Source organism: Panthera uncia, chromosome B4 (assembly GCF_023721935.1).
Source record: "Panthera uncia isolate 11264 chromosome B4, Puncia_PCG_1.0, whole genome shotgun sequence".
NCBI lineage: Eukaryota > Metazoa > Chordata > Mammalia > Carnivora > Felidae > Panthera > Panthera uncia.
In genome coordinates, this window is record NC_064809.1 from 53,471,063 (window position 1) to 53,489,679 (window position 18,617).

The following is an 18,617-nucleotide window of genomic DNA, read 5'->3' on the forward strand; positions in this document are numbered from 1 at the left end:
GGCCTTTAAAAAGGGGCATAAACTAGCAGTGCATTTTCAAACCTTTCTAGCAGTGAAACTCTCCTCCCCACCCCCTAGTAAACTTATGTGGAACCTCACTGATTAAATACAAGCAATATTTTATTGATATAAATTATTTTGATAAATCCAAATGTATAATGTTTACCTATAAAGTAGCAAAAGTAATCAGGTAATTCTGATGAATGCCTCATCAGAATTGAAATTACTCAACAAATGTTTATTCAGCCCACTTTGGTATTTCTTGATACTTTAGTGGTCAGAATTGCAAGAACATCTGGAAGAGGTTTATAGCTTCTAACTTGTATTTTGTTTGTGTATGCACACAGTTTATTTTTTCGTCTAGCCTATAAACTACCTGACAAGGCTGTATGAGTCATCTCTGTAATTGCCACATTATTTAAGCCATTTATCAAACACAACAGACATTCAATATATGTTGTTAAATAAATGTATTCAGACGTGCTAGCCATGGTAGGGATCTGGCTAAAGACCATGGGCAGAGTTTTCTCACAGATTTGGGACCTGATTGGGGCTGGGGTGTTGAGGAGACACCCCTCTGGTTTGACATATATAACGCCTTTCCCCCACTGAGAGAGTTGGTCTTCCAAAGGCCCCGCTTGCAATATGACAAAGCCAAAGCTGCAATCCAGAACACGTTGTACCCCAAAGATTGGATTAGAGTGAAATTTTATTCAGTCACTAATCTGGTCAGAAAGCTTTTGATCTGTTCAATCCAAACTTCAAGTCTACCTGTCAACAGTTTGTAGAGAAGTACATTGAACTACAGAAACTCAGAGACTGTTTTATTAACAGAAGGTGTCATTTTAAGACAAGTAGGAGAAGCAAGGACTCAAAAGGAAGATAGTCATGTTTCCTGCGAATCTGAACCCACAGGTGTCAAACTTCAAACAGTATTGGGGTGGGAGGGTGGTAACAGCCTCTGGAAGAAGCTCCACAAGCCCACCATTTGGAAGAATCTGAATAACAGTCAAAGGGTCTCTCACCTCCCCGAAGAACAGGTATACCATGCATATTGACATCCAAACTGTAGCCACTAGATGAATGTTGAACTGTTTTTAACAGCTGAACTTGATCTCTAAGGCATTATGTTTGCCTTCTTTTAGTTCCTATTTCTAGGTTGTCATAAAGCTCAGTTTCATGGTTTGAATGAACTTTTATGTTATGACAGTATTAAATAAAGAATTCCCTGGTTGCTTGTAAAGTAAGTTTACTTTAAAATTGTAAATAGCACAAGGAAAACCTTATAAGTATGGTTTGAATGGGACTCGTTCTGTGTAGGTTTGCTTGGATTTTTGTGTTAACATGTGGGTTGGTTCTATTTAATCCTCTGGTATCTCTCTTGTTTCTGGCTCCTTCAGGCTTTTACTTGTGCATTACGGTATGTCCCCTGGCCAGCTCTTCCTGTCTGCAGATCATCTTTACATTTTGCTATAGAATTATCGATCTTCAACTTGAGCAGCCAAGCTGACTTGTGCTTCGAGGTAAGAGTGAGAGCCTATCATTGATGATAGACAAAGGTCAAAACTATAACTTTACTCTCATAGCTTGAGTATGCTGGAGATGATTAGCATAGGCCGAGCATAGTAGTTTGCTCAGTAAAGATTTGAATGAATAAGTGATTACATCCAGTTAAAGACTGAATACAGATGACATCTCTATTGATAACTGGATTGCCAACACGGAGCCAGTTAATTTAGATGCCATTCTCCACCAGCATCCACCTGCCTCCCTGGTATTGAGATGTGCTTACAAGACCTTACTAACTGTTCTGCTTTCTTCATTTTCATATCTTATACTGAATAAATGAAATATTCCTCTGAAAAAAACATAAATGTATTCTATGAATAATGAACAAAAATGAATAAGTGAACTTTAATATAAAGCTATGATTTAATACAGTGTGATAAAGTTGATAGGGTGTGGCAGCTTATACCCCTTGTAAAACAGGGATAATAATCGTAGGTATTTATTAAAGAGTAGAAATAAAATATGCAAAGTAATTGGTCATCTTGGGTGTTCAGTCAGTGATAGCTGTCATAGCTATGGTAACTGTACACAAACAAAGGAATGATATGGTATGATAGTGGGTAATTTTGTTATTGATAGCAAGTGAAAAGGATATAAAAAGAGGCGGGTGGGGAGGTAAAGGTAGGTAACAAAGGTGAGCTGAAAACAATGTGGAGAAAACTTAAAAAAAACAAAAAATAGAATAATGACAATAATCTACCCAAATCCTAAATAGGATTTGTATCACAAGATACCTTTCCTGCTCCAATAACCAATGATGCAAAGGCATTTGTCCTGCACAACCACCAGAACCATACAAGATGCAGGTTCTGAAAATCCATCCTCTGTGATGTGAAAAACATTCCTTTTGTTAGTTAGAACAAAGGTCATGATCAGTAAGAAGAGGCACACAAGTCCTAATAAGGAAATCACAGACTATATAGAAAAAGCACATCTGGTAGAGTTTACCTGGGTTGGAAGTAGGTTAGAAGAGCAGAAGCAAATTCTCAAACTTTTAAAGGATGGAATTTAAGTAGCCAGAAATGTCACCACGTATTTTAGAAAAAAAAAAAAAAAAACTACATAAAAATAGATTCAATACTTTGAAACCAAAGATAACCTTTATTAAAAGGAAAATTAATTTCATCAAAAAATTATAGTAAAATTCTTTTTCCATCAATATTTTGATTATCCTATAAACATGTGAATATGGGACCTATGTAACTGAATTGCTGAAATAATTAGTGTGAGCTTACCCGAGGGCTGGGGGCCTGTGGCCCCACACACATATAACTATGATAAAACTAGTTGTGATAATGGACTTTATTTTATTGAATACATGCCTCCACTTCCAGAAATATGAATGATATGAATAAGCAACAGGACTAGCCAAACTCCTACCCTAATTAACCCCCATACTTTCTATGACTTGAAATCCATAATTTTGCATTTTAAAGGGTTTTTACTTCAAAAGTCCCTCAATAAAAGACAAATCCCTCTTGATAGGGAAATCCTGACCATCAACTAACACCCTACCTGAAGTATGATACCAGCTAGCTAATAACAAACCCTCAGAGAATGGAGTAGGCACCTAAAGACAAGAAAAAAGGTGGGCTGAGGGGAGGGAAGAGGGGGAGGGCTTGAGCTGCAAAGAAGAGAAAACAGAAGAAGCAAGAGGAAAAGACATAAAAGGGTCCTGGTTACCTTACAGTTTCTCTGGTCAGGCTTTGGGACCTACATTCATTTGTAACCATTTTTTTGCACAGAGTTAGGCACGATCAGTATTGAAAGCACAGATTCTACTCTGGTTATAAAGGCCTTAAATGTTAGCTTGGGTCAGTGGGGTAGAGAAGGCTGACAGGATAAAACAGGGAAAAGAGCAAGACAACAGAAACCATTTGTTTCTCTGAAGCTTCCTCAGGCTTCCTCAGACAGTATTGGATCCTGGGGAACCCTTTTTCAAAGTCCCCCACCTACAAAAACGGAAGCTTCCTCAGGCTTCCTCAGACAGTATTGGATCCTGGGGAACCCTTTTTCAAAGTCCCCCACCTACAAAAATGGAACTGGAAAGACACCGTGAAACAGAATCAAATTCTTTGAGTACCAGGACATTTGAAGTCAGTTTCTGGAGTTTTCTTTGAATTTGAATTTTAATTAATAGATATCTAAACCCAGGAGATATTGTCTAAACATGTTCAACCTCCTTAATACCAAAGTAAAATCAAGCATTTAAAGGATGTCCTATCATTATGTTGAAAAACAAAAACTCACCAGGTCTCTGGAAGCTACTACAGTGAGGCTGCTGGTGTGGTGGGAAGGATAGGTTTTGGAATCACGCTGATCTTTGTTAGGATCCTGTTGCTTTTCAGAATTTTGAATACACTTCTTAATTTCTTTAACCTCAATTTCCTCATTTACATATGAAAAAGATAATATCTGTTCTGCAGAGATGAAAGAATAGAGACAATACACGGAAAGCACTTAGTATATAATTATATCTGGATAGAGGCACCTGGGTGGCTTAGTCGGTTGGGCATCCGACTTCAGCCCAGGTCATGATCTCACAGTTCATGGGTTCGAGCCCATCGGGTCTGTGGTGACAGCTCAGAACCTGGAGCCTGGTTTGAATTCTGTGTCTCCCTCTCTCTCTGCCCCTTCCCTACTCACGCTCTGTCTCTCAAAAATAAATAAACATTGAAAAAATTTTTTAAAAATAATTATACCTGGATATACTACCTTTAGCAACTTTGAGCTGTGATTATTATTAGCTCAATTCCAGGATACAGCCTTGACCAGAGCATGAGGTATTAAACACTGCTACAGCTTCACTCTGTTCACATTTGGCTGCACTTTGATTCTAAGATTTCCAAGTAAAAAAATAAGAAAAGAGTAAATTCAAGTCAGGATGCTCAGGAGATCCTAACAGCTACAACTGAGAAAAGCTGCGAGTGTAGGATTGGTCTTCTAGAGCCTATTCGAATATAGAGAAGACCCGTTTGTTCATCATCATGAACACCCTCATACAACAATCTAACGAACGCTTGACTGTGGCTGTTTTAACACATCATGTGCTGAGGTACTTAACCATCCTTTACGTCTACACATCTCTAGTACATGCTGCCCTTTTAGTATATTTGTGTTTAAGAGCAGAATCACCTAAAATGGATAACGTGCTGCTCTACCAAATGAGCTTAGTCACTGTGACCAGTAATCTGAGCTAAATTGTTTTTCATCTATAACACAGGAAAGCATCAGGATAAAATGTTTACGTATCTAAAAATTGTTATATCAATACAGTTACACTTTATTGCAAGTTTTATCTGGAACTTTGCCTCAGAAAACCTTAGGTATCATGACCTACACACCTCTTTTTCTAGCCTTTTCTAGAAATATATATTTAAAACTTAATTTAGCTGATAGAAATACACATAAATGTGACCACAATGACCAGATGCAGATGAGACTTATTAACAGATTAAGATCCACTGTTGACTTAAGAGGTTAGCAAATGATCCATGTCCCAGCTGGGAAATAGAAACTTGGAATACAGTGTATCCTCTGCCCTTTCCTTATGTATGTAAACAATTTCTTCTGTTCAGGTAAATATAGCAAAAGACAGTATAGAAAGATCAAAGATATGTTCTCTATTTCTGACATTGTAGCTTATTGAGTAGTCCTACCGCTTAGCTCCATTTACACGGGTTTTAACACCAAAACTCACAGCATAAACAATAAGAATGCATAAACTACAAATGATGTGTCACTAGCAAATGAAGGAAACATCACACTCATGTAGAAATAAAAGAAAGAAAATGTATCAAAAAATAATCAGGACTTTTTCAAAATGAGGTGTTTCTGGTGGGCTTTTCAAATTCCTATTTCACTGCCTGTTTTCCCATTTGAGAATGCAAGTAAATTATACAGTTTCACTGGATCACCATATAATATTCTCATAAAAGTTGGTGAAATCACAGATTGTTACTGTCAAAGATTTCTAATTTATAAGACAAAAATGTTGGTGAGCCAAACCAATGCAGAACCCGGTCTACATTCTCCTCTCCTGTTCTTTTCCTGCACTAGCAATACAATGCAATTTACATCACATATTTAGATGACATTTTACAACACCCAAGCTCCCACTGCCACATCTGAATTAATTCTAATTTTTAAACCCAAGTAACCTAAATACCTCGGATTTTCCAGAACTGCCAAGGGACCATCTAAGTAGATCTTCTCAGGCTTTCTAGAATTGACTCAAATAGGAGATATCTAAATCTTCTTGCTGGATCCTGAAAATATCAGACATCCACATGGCATGTAATGAAAAATGAGATAATGGTGTAAAGTACCTGTCAGAAAGCCTGACACATTTTAAGTTTCAATAATTGGTATCTCTTGCTGCCTCTGTTGCTACACAAAATGACTAAAAAGCTGCCAAACTTGAGCTTCATCTTATCCTGTTCTGCCTCTGAATAGCTGTATTTAGTAACTTTTTTTAAGTAATGTCTACACCAACATGGGGCTTGAACTCATGACCCTGAGATCAAGAGTGGCATGTTTTACCAACTGAGCCAGCCAGGTACCCCTGTAGTAAGTAACTCTTAAGACATTTTCTACTTGCTGTCCTCATTTCAGATATAGGACATGGAATCCTATTTATATCCTGTCTTTCAAGAAATAAATGGCTATTTGGAGATTTAAAATACTATATACATTTGGAACTCCTGGGTGGCTCAGTCAGTTAAGTGTCTGACTTCGGTTCAGGTCATGATCTTGCAGTTTATGAGTTTGAGCCATACGTCAGGCTCTGTGCTGACAGCTTAGAGCCTGGAGCCTTCTTTGGATTCTGTGTCTCCCTCTCTCTCTGCCCCTCCCCCACTCATTCTCTCTCTCTTTCTCTCTCTCTCTTCCAAAAAATAAACATTAAAAATATATTAAAATACTATGTATATTTCTGAAATTATTACCATTATTATAAATGATAAATTCTACTTTTAAAAATCTCCCTTTTTAATGTGGCCCAGATTTGATTCACATGCTTTGACTGTCCTCACCAATCCCCTATCCTGTGACATTGATGACCTACTTTCAAAGCTAAATCTATTCCCATGATTCATAAAGATGTCTTTAGGTTAAATGGTAAAATATTATGTATGTGTAGAAAATACTTCAGTAAAGCAACTAGCAACAGTATACTAAAGTAAGGAGAAGGTTGAAGGCAGGCAAATATATAATCCTGGTGTCTTTCTGAGAAGAAGGCCAATGTTTACTGAAAGGAATATGTTGTTGAGAAAAGACTTTAAAGTTTAAATAATCCACCCTTGTGCTCCTGACCAGTATTTACATTAGAAATTGATCACAAGTACAAGCCCCTTGAACAAATGGTCTTTATGATATCAGAGAAAAAGCCTTATTCTTCTCCCTCCACTGCCTATAAAATTTATTTTATGGGGCCAGTTCTTCTCCTAATATGAAACGGAATTTCAGGTCACACTACTTTTTGTTAACTTTCAAAAGAAAAGAAAAAAAAAGCCCTCTGGTCACAGTCCCACAAAAAGGACTTTGGACTTAATTTAAACTGAAGCTTCTTCCATCCCACCACAACATATCCAAATCCTCCAGTTGGGAAGAAGGGTCCTGGTTGTGTCTCTATGTGCTGCACCAACTTCTCTTGGCCTCTCTCCCCAGCCCCACTCCAGCTTTCCCCCGACAGCTGAGGAAGGCTGCTTCTGTGTCCTCCAGAGTTGAAACTTGCAGGGGGTAGTTAAGGAGTCAGGAAATGTCATTTTTTCTTTCTCTGGCCTAGAAAATAATTTAAAACAGACTCTCCTGGCCATTTCTGTGGGTCTTTGGACATGCTACCCTTCATTTGTGATCTCTAACGTGCAGTATCTTCGGTGGGGTAAATGCACTTCATCTGACTAGTCACACACAAGTTTTCCTTCAAATTTTTACATGCATGACACACTTTTAGCCTCTCTACTCAGGTCTCATCACTGCTCCATATAATCCAATCAGTCAGAAGTAAGACAGACCCAGTGCCAGTGGACCCACCCTTGACTGGGATGTTGCTCCTTTTCAAATGTAGCCCTTGTTTCCTTCCACCTCCTGGCAGGAGGATCCACCCATGCTCTTTGCCTTCTAGACCTTTTAGCAAGAATCAGACAACAGTCCCTGCATCCTCCAAACTGCAGAGGACAAATATAAAGTGCTCTCAGAAAACCTCAAAAAGTCATGCTCACTAAGCTTGAGGTTGGTCAAAACAATGTCTTACTCTGCCCTGAAACTGAAAAGGATTGTGGGCACCTGCCATAGGAGATGCTAAAACCTTCTGTAGCACTAATGTGATTCAAAAAGAAAGTCATGAGCAAAAAAGCAGGCAAACAAGTCACTGGTACAAAACTGAGTCCATTACTAGATCCAGTAAAAATGAAAATGTAGTATATGATAAATACTTCAGTTATAGTTTATTAGGAAAAAATGCAGCTTATTTAAAAATGATACTGATATCATAATCAGATCTCATCTGGAAAGAAAATAGTGTTAGCCCTTCTTAATGTCATGTTCAAAAGTGAAAAGAGCAATGGATTGAGGATTTAATGTAAAAAATGAAAATATTTAAAAAAAATAAGAAAGTATTAGAGTCAGGAAAAAACTCTTCAAAATTAAAAAAAAAACGAGAAACTATAATGGAAAAAATTTACAGAGTTGAATTCATAATAATACAAATTATACAAAGACAAAAAATATGATAAGTAAGGTAAATAAAAAAGGGAAAGAGATAGAGAAAAGGCTTGAAATATATATGAGGCAGAAATATATAAAGAAATATATAAATATATATTATAGATAGATGAAGAATATGTATTACATATGTAAAGAAGTATATAAAAGAGGAAATGCAAATGGATGAAAAAATTTATGAAAAGTTTTTTGTAAAAGGTGCCACAGCTCACTAGCAGCTGAGAAATGCAACTCAACACAACCCAATACCCTCATTTTTTCATATATTAAGTTAACAAAATATTTGATAATTCATAACATTTAGTGAAACGGACTATAAAAATGGTGAAGTTGTGAATTGCAGTACACATTGTTTCTGTAAATGGAAACAATTTTGGAAATCTGTTCTGTAGAAACGGACATGTTTCTTTCTAAGAGATGAATGATTTAGATACATGTGCTGGCCTAGAGGAATGTTCATGGTACACAGTTCAATGAATACAGCAATGAGGTAAGAAACATATATAATAATGATCCTATTCTTGTGACTAAAAGTATAGGGTACATATGTATATAAATATGTATAATTATATATGTCATATTTTTATGTGAGTATAGAAAGAAATGTAAATGATAGGCACCAAATTGACTTTTTCTTTTTATAATTTTGTGTCATTTGGCTTTTTAAAAACATAACTCCCATTTTTGAATTTTGAAAGAAAACACCATTTTGTGTGTGTTGTGTGTGTGTATAGTATAGACAACTAGTGCTCTAAGATTTCAGGGGAGAAAGAGAGGGATATGGGAGACATGTGGCTTGATCAGAACTAGAAGGATGGGTTTGGAGAAATCAGATAAACAAAAAGAAGTCTTTCAGACCATGGACAAAACAGGAGGAAAGCAGTATTATCTTGAATCACTTAGACTCACTTCAAATGCTCCACACCAATTGTAACTACATATTTGAAAAAAATCAAAGTATATATCCATGTGTTTGTGAACAAGCAATATTATTATGATTTCATGATCCTGCATTACACAGAATTTTTGTCACTACCAGGAAATTATAGACAAGATAATTAGAAAACCAAAGAGTCTTATATTTCTGAGTATTAAATTGACCTTACATTTTTCCCAAGCAAAAATAACTGAATTGCAACTCACAACAACCTAAATCAAAGAACTCCCTTTACCTTAGCATTCACCATCATCTCTATTCACTGCTGCTTTTACACTTGCGTCTGATCATCAATTTTTTTTAAAAAATTACTCATTGAGTAACCAATATGTATAAAGCTCTGCACACATGTAATCTGGAGCTTCTTGCTCTGCAGAGAATCAGAGTTATAAATAAAGAGATCTTTGTTTATGTAAATTTTAATCCTTTGATAAAGTTTCCTTGGCTCTGAGGGTTACATAAAACAGGTTATAGAAAAGATTAGTCACTTGGAACCAGAGGCTCCTCCCTTGCTGTTTGTTTGTTTGTTTGTTTTGTTTTTAACAATTAAGCCTTATATGGTTGTGGCTCTGACTATAACATCATATTAAAAAACTAAAGAAAAACTCAGTGAATAAGTATAAGTAATAAGTAGTTCACTTGCTGAGCTTTCAGTGTTTTTCTTTTGTACTTTAACAAGGCATTTGTAAGTCAAAGAATTACTTACCAATTTGCTCACATATTAAACAAAATGCTAATATGTTGTTCGATTTTCTGGATAACTGTATAAGCTAAGAAAAGATGATACCAAAATAGGAATAAACTTGGAAGCAATAAACTTGAAGCAATGCTGTGGACAGGAGCATTCATTTCTATGAAACATTGGTTTTCTCCCATTGGCCACCAACATTTCTGAACAGTAGGCCAATGGGAGAAAACCAATGTTTACCAGTTAATCCACCTTGGTAACTTGCCAGCCATATTGGATGAGTGAAAGATCAGGGGCTATGTCATGTGGTGAAGTAGTCAGATGCAGGTAAAATTTGGGATGAAGTAGAAAGGATGGTTTGGATTAAAATGATACAAATGCTATGGAATGTTTACAAACATCAGCTAAACCAGCTCCAGCACTGACGAGTTGTGATCTTTGACAAATTCATTTGCCTCAGTTTCTAACCTATTCTAAGGGATAATTATAGGACCTACCTCAAATAATTATAGGACCTACCTCAAACAAAAAGAGATTATTGTTTTTTCATTTAACAAATATTTGCTGAGTGCTTGTTCTATGTCAAATACTATCCTAGGTGGTAAAATGTCTAGAAGCTACTGTTTGGATCTTGAGGCAATCATCGTGGTAGAGTGTTAAGATGAAGGCTCAGACTCTAAGTTCTGTAAAATTTGAATCTTAGTCCCTGACCATGACAACGGAAGAACTGGTGCTTTCCCAGTAATGAATGGCATAGTAAAGGAATAGGAATAGGGGCGCCTGGGTGGCTCCGTCGGTTGGGTGTCCGACTTCGGCTCAAGTCACGATCTCGCGGTCCGTGGATTCGAGCCCCGTGTCCGGCTCTGTGCTGACTGCTCAGAGCCTGGAGCCTGTTTCAGATTCTGTGTCTCCCTCGCTCTCTGACCCTCCCCCGTTCATGCTCTGTCTCTCTCTGTCTCAAAAATAAATAAACATTAAAAAAAAAAAAGGAATAGGAATAAAGGCCAAGATTTTACAATGTTATAGTGCTGTGACTTGCACTTTTGGACTTCAGTCCTTGAACATGCCAGGAAAAAGGTCTTATGACTTCTTAAGATACTTAGTTCACTGATTGTGATGCTTTCTTCTTTTCTTTCTTTCTTTCTTTCTTTCTTCTTTTTTTAATGTTTATTTACTTGTGAGAGAGAGAGTGCACAAGCAGGGGAAGGGCAGAGAGAGAAGGGGACAGAGGATCCCAAGCAGGCTCCATGCTGACAGCAGAGAGTCCAATGCAGGGCTTGAACTAGTGAACCACAAGACATTACCTGAGCAGAAATTGGATGCTTAACTAACTGAGCCACCCAAGCACACTGCTTTCTTCTTTGCTAATGTAAGTCCTTATGGTTATAAATTTCTCTTGAAGTACCACAGGTTTTGATAAATAGTATTTTTCTTACCATTCAATTCTAGGCCATTTTTTAATGATTTTTTTAACCTATGATTTATTTGATAGCACTTTTTTTTTAATTTGCAAATATGTGGGGAATTTTATATATGTTTTGTTTCACTTCTAACTTGTCCTGGCTTGCTAATAGTATTGTTCAGATATTTTAAATCTTTCTAACCTTTTATATATCTGGCGTATCAATAATCAGAAGAGTGTACTGACATTTCAGTACTGTTAATTTGTATGTCAGGACCCACAAAATGGAGGTCACACCAGGAACCTAGCCCATGTCACAAATGTAAACCTGAGTCCACCTACTCATACAGGAAGCACCTGTCAAAGAATCCTTACACCAATCACAATCCTCCAACCTAGCTTTAGCTAGCTTCCCTTACTCTAGAAAACAGGACCCTGTTTCTGAGTTGCCCCTTCTAAAGTTCTACAAAACTCCCTCTTGCCTCAAATCCCTTGGGAAGAGTGTTCCACTGCTTGTGAGGCACTGTAATCCCATAACCTATGAATTGGTTTTCCTTGAAAACAGGGCATCAGACTTGTCACTAAATTATTTTAGTTTTATCATTTTACAGTACAATAGTGGATGATATATTAATGTCTCTAATGTCTATCAATTGTGATTAATGTATTTTAAGTTTTAAAATTTCTACATTTTCAAGGCATATTGAATCTTTTTCATTGTGTGATGATTTATTTTAGTTTTAATAATTATTTTTTACCTTAAAGTCTATTTTATCTGATATAAATAACTATAAAAACTTAATCTCGGCTAACATTTGCCTGATATAAATTGTTTTCATATTTTTACTTTTGATCTTTGCATGTCCTTATACTTGGTGTTTCTTTTGTAAACACTATACATTTAGATTATTTGTCCTATTTATCCCCAAAATTTTAAGTTTATTTTTTTTTTTTATTTTGAGAGAGAGAGAGAGAGCATGCAAGTGGTGGAAGGGCAGAGAAAGAGAATCCCAAGCAGGTTCCACACTGTCACTGCAGAGTTCGATGCAGGGCTCAATCCCCTGAACTGTGAGATCATGACCTGAGCCAAAGTCAGATGTTTAACCAACTGAGCCACTCAGACACCCCTTTATTTTCCCTATTTATCAATCTGTATCTTTTAACTGGTGACTTTAGTCTAATTGTATTTTTTTTAATTACTAATATATTTGGACCTGCTTCTACCTTCTTAATTCATTATTTCAATTTTTCTTCCTTTTACTAAGTTTGTTATTAATTCAGTTCAACTGGGTCAGGGGAATGAAGGACTCAAAGAAAGAGAATTCTAAGGAAAAACGAAACCCAATACACTACTAATGGGTTTGAAGTTATTGAGTTGGAATATTAAGTGTTTGAACTTACTGATCTAGAATGTTAACTCCAAAAGAGAAGTAAATAGCACATAGCAGTTACCCAATATATTAATTTTCTATATTCCTGTCATATTTTAATTTTTTGGACAGTTTGGGAAGAAAGTAAGTGATTAGAATCAAGAAAACTAAGCAAATAAAAAAGCAAAGCAATTATTAACCCCAGGGAAAACAAAAAGTTTGTACAGAAGAAATGTAGTCTTAGTGTAATGGCAGCTATGATCAATATTTATATAGTTTTAACTATATAAGCATTGAATACATATTTAATCAAAATTATAATTGTATTGGGATGCTATCAAAAGTAGTATTATATGTATAGATATATGTATAATGAGTTATTTAAGAGAGTTACATCTTCCATAGGGAGAAGTAGATAACAACCATAAACCCAGTTACTTAGTTTAAAAAAAAAAAGCCAATTACCAGAAAAAAACAAACAAAAAAAAAACAGTGAAAAATATTAAAAATAGTTTTCTTTAATAAGGGGTATTTGGAAATGGGAAAAATTAACACATGCTATATTTTTGTTGCAAGTTTTGTAAAACTTGACATTTATACATGTGTAATTTTGATACTTATAAAAATAACTTATTAAAAATTTTAAAACAAAATATAAAAAATAAAAACTATGTGAACTAGTATACTTGCTCAATGACCAAAACTATGAATAAGATAGGAATTGGTGCATATCAAAGAGAAGTTAAACCATGGTAAATTTCCTGAAATGTTTGGGAGGGTGGTGAAAAAACATACATTTCAGAAAAGTACGATGTACATATGTATTGAAATGTAAGGATAATCAATAAACTTATAGAAATAGAATGTTGAGCTTTGCTTCCATTAGTATATCAGATTAGAGCACTTAGAGACTGTATCACTGCACAATATCTTTTCAAGAACACTTCCAGCTTCTGGAAAGAAAACATACTTTTTTCAACATGCCATGGATCTATACAGGTAAAGGAGGTGTATAAGAATGGTAAACTTTATGACCCTATCCATTCCCAACCTACACCTGGGTTGCTCTAAGGATGAAGACAAGAGCAATACTAGTATTGGGATGCTATACCATAGTCCACAAGCAACAGAGGGAAACTAAACATGAGTCTCCGTCATTGAGCCAAAACTCTAGAGGAAGGTTTCAAGTCAGCAGTGCCCCCGGGTGCCCACAGAAGCAGAAGAAATCCTACCTGCAGAAAAATGTTCCTCAATTTAGTTTCATGATTAAGATAAAATAATTAGCTCCACACACAGTGGAAAGGCAGATCCCTTTGAGTGAGAGTCAGAGAAGTAAACACAATCAGACTACTGAGAGCCACAGATACTGGAAATTTCAGGCACAGAATATAGAACAGTCATATATAAAGATTTAAAGAGGTAAGGGGGGTTCCACTTAGAACATTTAACTATTGGTAAATGCAACAAGCTAGATGAACCTCCAGAGAATTATGCTGAGTGAAAAAAAAGCCAATCCTAAAAGGTTACTTATTGTCTTATTCCATTTTTATAAAGTTCTTTAAATAATGAAATTATGGAAGTAGAGAACAAATTAGTGGTTATTAGGAGTTAAAGCATCATGAGGGTGGCAGAGAAGTGGGTGTGGCTATAAAAAGGAAGTATGAACAATCCTGTGGTGATGGAAATGTTCTGTATGGTTGTGACATTGTATTATAGTTTTTCAAGAAGTTACCATTGGGGAAAACTGGGTAAAGGGAACATAGATTTTTCTGTAGTATTTCCTACAAATGCATGTGATCTTCCATTATCTCAATATAAAATGCTTAATATTTTTAAAGTATGAAAATTTTATATGATTTTCAGTGTCCATAAATAAAGTTATATGGGAAGTCAGTCAGGCTAATTTGTTTACATATTTTCTATAACCGCTTTGCTGCTTTAATGAGAGAGTTAAGTAGTCATGAGAGAGACCATATGTCCTGCAAAGCCAAAATATTTTTTATCTTGACCTTTACAAGGAACGTTTGCTGACTCCTGACCTAGGTAAATCAGATCAACTTACACATTGAAGTAAACTTATCCACTAAAATCAAAATCTAGCAGAAAATACAATATGATGTAATCCTAGCATTCAATCATTCAATGCTGCTTTTGTCCAGAACACATTTGTTTTTTACCTAAGATAAACAATTGCAAAACTAATCAATTTCTATAAAATGTGGGTGCAAAAGTCTGACTTGGTCAAATTTAAGAGAAAAGGAGAGGGGCATCTGGGTAGCTCAGTCAGTTAAGCGTTCTGACTTCAGCTCAGGTCATGATCTCACAGTCTGTGAGTTTGAGCCCCGCGTTAGGCTCTGTGCTGACAGCTCAGAGCCTGGAGACTGCTTCAGATTCTGTGTCTCCCTCTCTCTGCCCCTCCCCTGCTCATTCTCTGTCTCAAAAATAAATAAAAACATTTTTTAAAAAAAAGAGAGAAAAAGAGGGGCGCCTGGGTGGCTCAGTTGGTTAAGCATCCTACTTCGGCTCAAGTCACGATCTCACTGTCTGTGAGTTCGAGCCCCGCATCGGGCTCTGTGCTGACTGCTCATAGCCTGGAGCCTGTTTCAGATTCTGTGTCTCCCCTCTCTCTGACCCTCCCCCATTCATGCTCTGTCTCTCTCTGTCTCAAAAATAAATAAACATTAAAAAAATTTTTTTTAAAAAAGAGAGAAAAGGAAAAAAGAAGTAGTATTTCTGTAAAGGGGTCACTAATGACTAGGATTAATTTATGTCCAGTCTTACCCAGGTCAGTTCTGACTTGCTCTTATTGTCTTAGCATCATAGTTATATCCACCCTCCCTTTTGGTTTTAGAAAAGCCAATTTTGAATAACTTATATGGTCAACCTACCGACGACCTTTCCATCACTAAATCTAACGGACATCTTCCCATCTTCTCTTATTTGACTTATCAGTGGCATTTGACAAAGTCTATGATTCTTTTCTTTTGGAAACTCTTTTCACTTGGCTTCCAGGACACCATATTTCTTGGTTTTCCTCCTATCTTATGGGTGATTTATTTATGTCTCCTCTGAAGGACCCCCCTCTTCTGCATGATCTTCTAACACTGGAATACCTCATGACTCAGTCCTTGGTCTTCTTCTCTATTTCATCTATATTTACTTTCTTAGGGATATTGCCTAGTTCACTGGCTTATAAACATTCCCCACAGGCGGACCATTCCCAAACAGATGTATCCAGCCTGGGTATTACTACTAAACTTCAGATATATGTCTACTCAACATCTCTAATGGATCTCTAGTGGACATATTAAAGTTAACATGCACAAAACAGAATTGATCTTCCCTTTGCCCCTTCTCTCACTCAAAATACATATGTACATACATACATACACACATATGTACCCTTGTTCTACATGCAGATTTCCCCATCTCTTGTTCTTCTATTTAAGCAAGAACTATTCCTGGAGCAATACTTGCTTCTCTTTCTTCCAGCATATCTCTCCCAGCATTCAATGCTGATTTTGCCCAGAGGACATTTTTCTGAGCCAGGACAAACAATTGCAAAATGGATCACTTATTGTGGATGATGGGGCAAAGCCTGACTGGGGTGGGATTGAAAAGAAAGAAGAGCAGAAATTGTTCTGCAATGGGAGGGGGAAAAAAGCTCTTTCAAGGTCACTAATATCTGTAATGATTTTATGTCCAGTTTTCTCCACGACAGTTCTGGTTTATGTCTCTTGTCTTGGTGGAATACTTAATAGCATCATCCCTTTTCTATTTTAGAAATGTTTAGTATAATATAAAAGTATATGGTCAACCTCCCCAAATCCTGTTGATTCTTTCATCAAAATATATCTAGAATCCAAATACTTCTTCCTGATGCAAGGCACCATCTCCTCTCACCTGCTGCATTTTGTCTCTGCTCTTAACCTTGCCTTCAGAGCAGGTCACTCTTATGTTCAAAGCCCTGCAATGACTCTACATTTCATTAAATAAATTCCAAAGTTCTCTCATGGCCTACAAAGCTCTACTTAATCTGTCCATCGCTTCCCTGATCCTTTCTCACCTCATATCTTATTATTTCCCCCTTGGGGCTCTGCTCCAGCCAGATTGGCCTGCTGGCATTGCCTTGTTCATGCCAGATATGTTCCCATTTAGGGGGCTTTGACTTACTGCCCACTACCTTGTCCTTGCCCCATCACCTATAATCTTTTTCTGCCAGACATTCATATAGATCTTTCACTCCCTTCATGTCTTAGCTCAAGTACCATCTTTTCAATGAGACCTCCCTTTTCACTTTGATTAAAATTGTAAACAGCATACCTCTACATGTATTATTCATCCCACTTTTCTTGTTCAAAGTGTTTTCCATAAATTTAACACTTTTAAACATACAGCTCTGTATATTTTATTTTACTATCTGTCTTTCACTGGTAAGACAGAAATTTTTGTTTGTTTTATTCACAGCTATCACCCAGGTGCCAAGAACTGTGTCTGGCTTATAACAAATGCTCAGTAAATATTTGTTAAATTAATAAATCAGTGAAAGTGTAATTATTTTTAAACTTTTAAATGACATCAGAATGATCATGCTTATTTCCATTTGTGTAACCTAAATGTACTTCTCTTAATTCACTTCATTATGTTTTTCATTATGGAAGTAAATGTTACTGAGCTTATTGAGCATATATAGCTAATTATGATTAATGCAAACTTTTATGAAACTAAAGAAATATATTCAGACCTAGAAATTCACTACATTAAATTATTAAATAGGATCCATGATATTTGGGAGGGGGGGGATAAAGCCATTGCCCTGGAAAGAGTTGTATTTATGTACCTATTTGATATCTCAATCAGAGTTAGACAGAAATATAGACATGCAGATATAGATCCAGATGTGTACATACATATGGATACATATAGGTGTTAATTATACGTTAGTCTGTACGGTATCCTACTTCTTGCTCATTGCTAAGCAATCTCAGTGTAGAAAAGGTAGTAAACTGAAATCTGTGTGTGATAAAATATGACACAGCCCCTCACAAGGTAAATTTACAAAAAGATTAATTTGGACTGGATTTGCAGGAACGATTAACATGAATTTGCATCAGTGCGGCCAGGAATAGTATAAGAAAATCAAACTGTCAGGAGGGTCCCCAAAGTATAAATCACATCATGCCTACAGCAAAATGTTGCAGATAAATCACAGTGAGAAATACCACAATAAATCATTGAACTCCTTTGAACTATAAAAGCAATTTATTTGACTTTGAAAACAATATAAAATACTACCTTCAGTTTTGTACTCTTTCAAATACCACATAGAAAGTTAGTCAGAGATGAGCAATAGGAATAAATATAGCTGTAAGATATAACAGGAGTGAATCAAATGTTTCTGCCCTTAGGTAATAAAATAAAAGAGATCTAGGTTAGAAATATGTTCAGCAATAAGCACAGAAAACTAATAGTGGCTTAAGTATATAGATTTATTTGTCTTAAGCAACAAGAGGGCTGGAGACAGGCAATCCAGAGTTTTGAAAGGGGCTCAATTTAGCCTTAAGAGGAGGGTTTTTCCATCTCTCCCCTTACATCATTAGAAAATATATATTTATCTTCATATTTCTGATCTCATGGTCACAAGACAGTGTCTTTACCCCTAATCTCACATCCACATCCTGGACAGGAAAAAGGAGAAAGAGAAAAGGAGGAACTAGCAGTACCTGTATCAGGAGAACAAAGGTTTCCTGAATCTCTGGCTCACTTCCACTTACTTAATGGCCAGGATGTGTCACATGGCCACCTCAGCAGCAAAAGGGTATGGAAAGACAGCTATTTTTAGGTAGCACACTGTCAATTTACAAAATTGGGAATTTGTTAGTAAAGAAGAAGGGAGTAATGGATATTCAATAGGCAACAAGGAGCAGA

The 18,617-nt window shown here is 36.2% G+C and overlaps 1 pseudogene; it reads left to right on the forward strand.

The window, feature by feature from the left end:
* The first annotated feature begins 469 nt into the window (after nucleotides 1-469).
* LOC125920152 (28S ribosomal protein S23, mitochondrial-like) lies at nucleotides 470-1,801 on the forward strand (annotated as a pseudogene).
* The last annotated feature ends 16,816 nt before the right edge of the window (nucleotides 1,802-18,617 follow it).